The 10,049-nt window shown below is 38.4% G+C and overlaps 1 long non-coding RNA gene across 2 annotated transcripts; it reads left to right on the top strand.

The window, feature by feature from the left end:
- The first annotated feature begins 3,601 nt into the window (after positions 1–3,601).
- Positions 3,602–6,959, top strand: LOC127499369 (uncharacterized). 2 transcript variants are annotated; one of them, XR_007926103.1, is made up of 3 exons: positions 3,602–3,785; positions 3,927–4,094; positions 6,200–6,959. It is a non-coding gene; the product is annotated as an uncharacterized LOC127499369 (long non-coding RNA). The 2 variants fall into 2 exon arrangements; XR_007926102.1 differs by having other exon boundaries at positions 3,602–3,871; positions 3,973–4,094.
- The last annotated feature ends 3,090 nt before the right edge of the window (positions 6,960–10,049 follow it).

Genomic DNA, 10,049 nt, shown 5'->3' with positions numbered 1-10,049 from the left:
TTTTTTCAAAGCCATCTTCATGAATCATCAGCTCGTTTCATTTTTGTGCGTTTGGATTTTAACTTTTTTCACATCTCCACCTTGAAACTTTAACTTTTTTTCCCTTTTTAAAAATGAGATCCTTCCCATCAACCCCAACCACCACCACCACCACCAGCCTTGACCTCCAAACCACCACTATATACAAGCCACAAACGGTGTATACACTTGCCCTGCAAGCACAAGCTGACACATGACAAATCAAAGGCCTAATAAACAGCTCACACTGAACAGTTTACCTCAAAGGATGAAAATAAACAAGATCGGCCTGCGAGTGGGTGGCCCCACATCTCCGTGTGAGGCCTAGAAGCTCAACAGCTTCCTCTGAGCTCTTTGGGTGGCATTTCCCACCCCCTCCCAAACTATTTACCCCTATACTCTGTAAATGCATATAGCTGTGCTACATATATTGCACCAAAATGGTGAATATAAGTTAAACATGTATCTTGTTCTAGCACTACATTTGATGTACACATACTGTTGTACTTTTACAAAACCTTTCATTGATTAGTGCTTAATTAATAAATGATTGTTATTCTCTAAATCTAATTATCAGTGTATAATTGCTGTCCAGCTTCTTTGGTTGTGTTCATGTGTGAAACAATTAAAAATGTAGATCTGAATGTATATATTAACATGTCGTCTATAGTGATGTTGTGGTGAACAGATTACGTTAGTTATTGGAATATTTTCTATGGAATAAATCTTTTTGTTCAAACCTTTTTAGTCTGGTTTAATATTACCCACACCGTTGCACGATTAGACGCTTGGAGGTTCTAATTATAATTGAATCCTTCACTGGTTTTAACAGACTGAAATAGTTTTTATTCAGTGTAGCATTGGGAATTTATCTTCTTTGGACCGAACTAGCCAGCTTCGCTTCTGAAACAACATGCTTAGAATAGCAAAAAACACCACTGGCTTGTTACAAACACGGTTCCTTCAGTTCGGTTATCCACCATGCATTTTAAAGAAGACCGGCGAGCTGAAGGAGCTTTTGCTGGGATTTTCGATTTGGAAATGTGTTTCATGCGAGCCGAGTCTTGTATCTGTTGGCCCTGAGTGTGTTTGACTCTGCTCTCTGGATTCCAGCTGTCCACATGAATATTTTCTCAGTGTGGAGAAAATTGGCAGTGGCCGATGCTCAGTTCCCATCACCTCCACAGACTAAATAAACAGACAAACCACCCAGCAAGCCCATCGGAGGAGCATGCAGAACAACCTCTGTTTTTCTTTTCCTCCTGACCCCTTTCTTTCTTCTCTGTCATTCTGTGGCTCTGGATTGTCTGTGAATGGATCTGGATGGGGAAAGTGTCCATCAACGCCAGGCCTGTGGCAGGGATGCCTAAATGTGTTATGGTGCTTGGAGAAAAGCCTTTCCATAAACATGCCACATATTGCACAATTTTTTCCATGCATACATAGCCTATAATGTGATATAAGCCGTGTATTTTACTTGGGGGAAAAAAAAAAAAAAAAAATCACAGTATGTATAAAATGTATATGTAAAAAATTAAGTCTGATTTGCTTACCTTTAAAATGTTTGATATTTTAGAGTTGTTACACACACATCAAAAAAAAAAAAAAACTAAATAAAAAATAAAGTATCCCATATGACTCTTGTGCAAAATCCCTATATGATAAATTTGTGAGCTGTTAATCGAAAACCACTAAGAAATTTCTGTCATTAAGTACTCACCCTCGTGTCGTTCCAAACCCACAAGACCTTCGTTCATCTTTGGAACACAAATTAAGATATTTTTGATTACATTTTTTTTTTTATCCAACATAGAAAACAACGTAATTACCGTCATTCATGGTCCAGAAAAGTAGTAAAGACATCATTAAAATAGTCAACGTGACTACAGTGGTTCAACCTTAATGTTATGAAGCGACGAGAATGTTTTTTGTGCGCAAAAAAAATAAAAAAAATAACGACTTTATTCAACAAATTCATCTCTCCCGTCACTCATACGCTGTTTACGTTCAGCACTTCCAGGTTCTACATCAGAACGCCGACTCATGCTGCGTTCCAGGCAGGTTTTTGAGCCCGTAAGTCACGACTTCAAACCACGACTCACGACTTTGTAGCATTCCAGGCAAGTCACGCCTGAGTGCAAGGAATTGTGGTAGCTAGATGTAAACAAACCAGCATGGCTGACCATACGGGGCTTACGCTCATTTACAATCATTTCTATCGCCAAAGGTGCTTACTCTTTGTGTGTTTATATAATTTATATAATCGTGTGTGTATTATTTATCATTATTATTATATTATTAATTTGATTGCAACGTTAAGTCTATTTCTCACCGTGTACCACTTGCATAAACACCGCATCCATAGGGGCTGCCATTGTTGTTTTGCGGGCCGTGTGACGTCAGAGCGCGGAACTGGGAGTACATCGATCTGGTACGAGTTCACGGGTGGGAAGTCACAGGTTTTATAGCCGTTCCAGTGCACTTTCACGGGTAGAAGGTTGGAAAAACACGGGTTACGGGTTGCCTGGAACGCGGCATCAGTATTAGCCGACGCTGTTCACGTGAGCAGCAGGACGCATGCGTGTGATGCTGACGCAGGACCGAATTTGTTGAATAAAGTCGTTATTTTTGTTTTGTATTTGCGCACAAAAAGTATTCTTGTCGCTTTATTACATTAAAGTTGAACCACTGCAGTCAGGTTGACTATTTTAACAATGTCTTTTCTGGACCACGAATGACGGTAATTACATTGCTTTCAATGGATTTCATCAAAAATATCTTAATTTGTGTTCCGAAGATGGACGAAGCTCACGGCTTGGAACGACATGAGGGTGAGTAGCCTACTTAATGACAGAAATTTCATTTTTGGTTGAACTAACCCTTTAATTCACTGCAAAGAAACGGTTCAAAACAATTATTCGTTATCGATTTCAGCTTAAATCAGTGAAAATAATGACTCAATTTTCAATTCCTCACACAAATATATCGTTTGGCTTGAGAATATGGCGCGTATTTTGTCAATTTTGCAGCTTTTATGTAGAGAAAAGATCTGCATGAAGATTCTTCAGAAATAATTCTTTATTGTTGAACAGAGAAATAAATAAATAAATAAATAAATAAATGGGGTTGGAACGACATGAGGATGAGTCGTTTCATCAACACATTTAAAATAATATGAATCCTACACGAATAGCATTACATTGCATTTCTATGAACTTGACGCACGTTTTGTCTTCATCTTGAACATCTTTATTTTTGAACAATATGCAGTGAAATTAATTGAAGAACTAGTGGTTACATAGCCTGCTGAGTCTTTATTCAGCTTCAAAAGTGTATCAGATATTATGGTGCCATTCTTATAGTTATAAATTTAACTGTTAACTGTTCTAGATTGAGATATTTTCGTAGATGTCACAAAGGTGCATGTTTCAATGCTGAATTTGTTGTCCTGCACATGACAATTTCCTACCAATAGAGGGCAGTCAAACTATACACACAGACCTAATCTCACATGTGAACGTTGCATTAGAAATAAAATTTCCTGCTGTTGTAATAGTGTTGAGGAATTCATGTGCACTTTTATTTATTTGCTTTAGCATGTTTACTCATTTAAAAATCAATGTGACACACTAGGAAATTCCCGGCATCTTATTTGTCCCTGATGCATCAGAATAGTTTCAGAGTGAGCCACATTGGCGCTTGCTTATTTTGCATGCAGTTTGGCATCGCCTGCCATGCTCATTGGCACCGTCACTGGGCGTCTAAATGTAATGTATTCACAGAGGTGTTTTAATATTTGATTTTGCTGATGAATGCTACACTGTTTTCAAGGAATTGTTGAATATCCCTAACGGTAATTTAGAATGTCCGACCATGTCTTTTGAGATACTTTTGCTAACCTTTTTCAGGTGAATGATCAAATGCGCATGTCTGTGTGTTGTTCTGTGTGAGAAGATACAGGCGCTGGCGGCAGGCCTGTCTGCAGGGCTGTGGTGAGTCTGGGTTTCCCCGGCTGGGTATGCCTGTTTATGCTTCCATTTCAAGGCGTCAAGAGGACATCGTGCCCGTCAACACAGGTGTGCAAACCACAGAGTCTAACAAAGAGGGTGTATTATTAAAACTCGTGCAGACGTTCATCTTTTAGGCCTTTATATAAATACACTCTGCAAGGAATAGAAATTGTAACATGTTATTAGGTTTTGAGGGGGGGTTCTTTAGCATGTTAACTGTCAGTGTCCTGCTATCGGCCCCCTTTTTATTGCCTATTTTAGTAATCATCATAAAGTAGGTATCATTCGAAAGGTCAAAATTCATACTGAGAAAACCGTTTTGAACTTGGACATTGTTTTATCATGGAAACAGTAGTACATTTTAGCTGGCTCAATTTCTGTGATATCAACTAGTCTTGTGGTGAACAATTAATCCTTGCAAGTTAATACACAGAAAAAATTTGATTGTCATGGTAATCTTTAATCATAATCTGACAATTTGCTTCCGCTCTGGAATGGCGTTCCTTCTCTGATGATGTCAGTTTGACGGTTTGGGTTGAATATCCATAAAGGGTTAGTTCACCCAAAAATGAAAATGAAAAAAAACGCAGACTTCTACGTCACCTTCCCGTGCATGCGTCGTGGTGCTTTCGTGAGCGCACGTCAGAGGCCCAGATGGAAGAGAAGAACTTGTTGAACAAAGTCGTTCTTTTTTTTTTTTTGTGCACAAAAAGTGTTCTTGTCGCTTCATAAAGTTATTGTAGAACCACTTTAGTCACGTTGACTGTTTTGACAATGTCTTTAGTACCTTTCTGGATCTTGAGAGGTTCAGTGACATTGCTGGCAATAGAGGCCTCTCTGAGCCGTCGGATTTTATCAAAAATATCTTAATTTGTGTTCTGAAGATGAACGAAGGTCTTAGGGGTGTGGAACGACATGAGGGTGAGTAATTAATGACAGAATTTTCATTTTTGGGTGAACCAACCTTTTAACCACTCCCTCTAACCGTTAGTCTGCTATGAGCGAGGGATGGGGACAAAGACTATAGATATAAAAAAGAAAGTTCATGTCAGATTTTGTTGCTGGTTTGAAATATGTTATTTAATTGTGAGTTCGCCAAGCAGTTTTTGAGATTTCAGGATTCCCCCATTTAAATAGATAGGACTTGGTCTTGGATGCCTGAAATAGCTGCCTGGAGGCTTTGCAAATATGGCCGCTAAGTGAACAGACTTTTCTTGAAAGGGACTTTGGATGGGGAGGAGGTGCGCTAAAATAAATCCCTGCCCTCTATTCATTATTCTGTTTCACTTGGAAATGTCACAACACTTAAATAACTTAAGTGCAACTTTCGGTTCACTGGGACTTTAAGTTGAGATCTATGCTCAAAAATGGGTGTGACAGTTAAAGGGTTAGTTCGAAATTCATTACAGAATTCATTAATTACTCACCCACTTATGTCGTTCCAAACCCGTAAGACCTTCGTTCATCTTCTGAACAGAAATTAAGATATTTTTGATGAAATCCGAGAGCTCTCTGACCTCTCCATAGACAGCGATTTAATTACCACTTTCAAGGTCCAGAAAGGTACTAAAGACATCGTTAAAACAGTCGACGTGACTGCAGTGGTTCAAACTTAATTTTACGAAGCAATGAAAATCCTTTTTGTGCGCAAAAACAAAACAAATTCGACAATTCTTCTCTTCTGTGTCAGTCTCCTACTCTGTTTACATTGTAAACACAGTGCAGCGCTTCCAGGTTCTACGTCAGAACGGCGATTCAGTATTGGCCGCCTCCTGCCTCAGCATCACACGCATGCGTTGTGCTGCTCATGGGTACTGTGTCGACCAAAACTCACAGAAACATCTCGGATTTCATCAAAAATATCTTAATTTTTGTTCTGAAGATGAGCGATTTTTGGGCGAACTAACCCTTTAACTAGTTAAGTACAATGTATGTGACATCTGCTTTAGTCTCTCTGCACTACAGAGTTTTGTAGTTTCATGGCAAATATGTATTTTATTGCACGGCTCTCTGGAATACTTAATCCTAATTAATATTAATGATTTAAAGATAAAACAATTGGCTCTCTTGTGGATCGTCTCAGAGGCCAGAAGGGTCTGCTGGACTTTCACTGAGCCAGTTCAGGAGCAGTCAACACATACATGCTTACACTCTCTCATTTAAACATCCAGAGAAAGAGGGACTTGCCTGTCTCCGCTGCAATGATGGATTTAGGCGATGAGAGGCATTTTGTTTGGAATATTGGGCCTCCTCGTGCCTTGGCCCCGTCCCTTTGGGCCGAACATGCCAGACTGAATACATAGCTCTGAATGAGGGCAAGAACTCCCTTGCAGCCTGTGAGAACAGCATTCAAAGTGTCTTTCTGTGTTTGCTAGCTTACAAGTGTCTTCATTTACAAGTACTTTTTAGTGTGTTTATCCAGTTTAACATTTCTATAATTAAAGCTTAAAACACAAAGTGTTTTTCAAACTGTACGAAAGCTGAAACTGATTGTTGTGGCTTGCTGTTTTTTTATTTTGCAGTCTTTTTTATAGTTTGAACAGCTCCACCTAGTGATTAAACACCTTCATAACTCCAGATTTGAAATTTCCACTTGCAAGTTAATGCATGGGCTTGTAAATTCTTGCACTTTTTGCACTAAAACATGAACTATTTTAGATCCTCATAAACATTACACTTACTGACCAGAGAGGCGTAAACGTCTACACTGCACTGCAAAACTACACTGCTATTACAGAATATGGTTTAATACTAACAGTCAGTCAATTCTTTTTTTTAATCACGCAAAATTGCTTAACTTTGTGTCAAGCTGTAAGCAGCTACAAAGAGTCTCTTTTACCAAAACTGTCCATCTTGCATTAGCAGGCAACATCTCCAAAACTGTAGTTTACAGTAAATGTTTTTCATATTAAACTGGGTAATGAGTCATTTTTTTTTCCACCAATGTTGCAAACATGACACGTAACCTCAATTTTAATAAAAAAATCTGAACAGCAACTTCTAACTCGCTCTGCAAAAAATCTTTGGATTGTCTTCACTACCCACAAGGCCACTTCCATGTCAGTACTATGAATGCGTTTCAAAAAAGTGCTACGGATACCATATATGGACAGACATTTAAACCCAGAGCACCCGAGGACACATATGGCGCGGCTTTCAGCACTACACAACATGTTGTGCTGGCCACATAAAATGGCTCTGCCTGTCTCCTCACTACGTTCATTACGTTTTATTACCTCTCACATGTGTTTAATTATAATCTGATGGTGTTTTACCCAGAGTGCCATACTGCGCACAACTGCTTTATGATTATTCCCTCTCCTATTTCGAACGTAGACAGCTCTTCCCTGCGAATTTGCAGTACAATTTGTAGAGAGCAGTCTAGAAAGATTTACATCCACCAGATAAAGCCCTTGAAGCACACAATGCAACTCTTAAATGGCTGGCATTCAAACTGTTTTTGTTTTAACCAAACAAACCACTTCTAAACACTGGGTTTGCATTACAAGTTCGTATTTAGGCCCTTCTGTAAACATCGCTGGGCAGAATGAATCAATTAAAAGAGCATTACGTTAGTTCCTGTTTATTTAAAACATGTTTACACTGCAGGGGCCGGCCTGAAAATTCATATTGTTCCTGCGCTGGAATACGACCTAGAAATTGCAAACACATTTGTTAGTTTGAAGCGATTTCTGTAAATATTGATCTGTGCTCTGTATAATCAGGTCAGTGAACTAATGAGGATAGTTCGATGGATAAACAAGACCTATAGATGGACACAGAGTGATTCCTTCCTATGGCTTCTCGGTTGATCTTAACGTCTGTTTTAGTATATGTAGGGCTTTAGTTTAGGTGGATGGTTTTTGTGCTTGACATGTTTAGACATAATAATACTGCATTGATTATTACCAGGTACCAGGACAAAACAGCTGACAGTGATGACAAAATAACATTGTTTTACATATGTTTTAAATGCAGGAGCCATTTTGTTTTTCTTGCATTCTAACGTAGAACCTGGAAGCGCTGAACGTAAACAGCGTAAGAGAACACAGAAGAAAGGATATTGTTGTATAAAGTCGTTATTAAAAAGTATTCTCATCGCTTCATGAAATTAAGGTTGAACCACTGTAGTCAATGTGTTTAGTACCTTTCTGGACCTTGACAGTGGTGGTTAAATTGCTGTCTATTGAGGAGTCCGAGAGCTCTCGGATTTCATCAAAAATATCTTAATTTGTGTTCAGAAGATGAACGAAGATCTTACAGGTGTGGAACGACATGAGGGGAGTAATTAATGACAGAATTTTCTTTTTTGGGTGAACTAACCCTTTAAAACTTGAAACTTAACACTGCCTGTGTGACCTAACTGAACTCGTAGCAAGTAAAAAATATGGAACAGAGACCTTCAGGATGAAGTCTGGCTGCGATATTGCCTGATTTTTAGATGTTTTCATAAATATTAATAAATTATGTAAAAATGCTAAATGATTATGATTATCACAGTGAACATTTTAAATATGTATTTATTTAAAACAAAATATACACATATATACACTATACATTTAAAATCTCGGTGACCCCAAGTAAGATTTTTTATGTTTTTGAAAGAAGCGCTTACCAATACTGCAGTTATTTAATCAAAATAAAATTTGTATTGAATATTGTGAAATATTATTAAAGTTATCAAATTACTGTTTTCTATTCAAATATATTATAAAATGTAATTTATTCCTGTGATCAAAGCTGAATTTTCAGCATCATTACTCCAGTCTTTAGTGTCACATGATCCTTCAGAAATTTTAATATTCTGATTTGTTGCTTAAAAACATTTCTTTTTAACATAAATCCTGAAAACAATGATGCATTTTTGTGGAAACTTTTCATGATCTCTGATGAACGAAAATTTCTAAAGAACAGCATTTATTTATTTGAAACTGAAATTTTTATAACAATGTACAAGTCTATACTGTGACTTTTGATAAATTTAAAGCATCCTTGCTGAATAAAAATATTATTATTATTATTATTTTTTATCTCTTATTAATCTCTTAATAATTTCAATGTGGAGGTAAACTTGTGGGAGTTGTTTTGGCTCCATATCTAAAGAAACATCGGCACCTATAACTTTACAGGCCAGCTATGTTATGAAATTTTTATCACTACCACCCCTTTCCAGCCACATCAACCCTCCAAAAACCATAATACTGGCTAGAAGAGATAAACAGTGAATAGAAATGTAATCTTTTTACCCATTTTCAGTCATGCTGAGAGGGAGAGACCCGTGCCAGTCACCATAAATGTAACGCACGCACACACACACACTTTTAACTAATCAGCCCTATTGAATTCAAGCAACAATGAGCGCTCATCCTCTGGCCACCCAAGCAGCACAGCGGATCATGTGTTCCTTCTTTTGTTCTCACCCAATTTTTTCCCTCCTCCTGTTTGCCTGCCCCATATAGACACTGCTTTGCTCCGATTGTTGCCATCCAGACGCAGCTATCTGTTGTTAAAGGTGTCAGCTGTTATCTCACCCGTATATTACAGACTATTTAAAAGATTCTTTCAATTTGTGCCAACTGCTGCCCTCTATTTCTGCGGCACAGCTCTCTCTAAACTGCTCTAACTGTTAAAGCGCACACACACACACAGAGCTCTGTTATTCTCTTTAAATCTCATTCTCAATCTGCGCTGATAAAGTTTATAGAACTGAATGGGAGGGAGAGAGTCAGACCCCCCATTTTGTTTTGCACAGTGCCAGTGTCGTTTGGCTCCTGCAGCTCACGATACGCTGCCAAAGCCAGACATGAATGAGAGACAGCCCTATCGCTCCTGCGATCAGCTCTCTCTCTCTCTAGTTTCCTCACTCGGAGCATGTTCAGTACGTCACAGAGGTCCTCAGGAAAATGTAGTTAAACTACGTCAGCTCTGCTAATCTCAGTGCTTCCCAGCGGAAGCTGTTGATAGCTCTGGACCTCCAGTGAAGATATTTGGTGTATCTTTGGCAGTTTATCTAGAGACTGC

The sequence above is a fragment of the Ctenopharyngodon idella genome, chromosome 2 (assembly GCF_019924925.1).
Source record: "Ctenopharyngodon idella isolate HZGC_01 chromosome 2, HZGC01, whole genome shotgun sequence".
Classification (NCBI taxonomy): Eukaryota; Metazoa; Chordata; class Actinopteri; order Cypriniformes; family Xenocyprididae; genus Ctenopharyngodon; species Ctenopharyngodon idella.
Note: the sequence above shows the minus strand (reverse complement) of the source record. Positions and strands in the feature narration are given on the sequence as shown.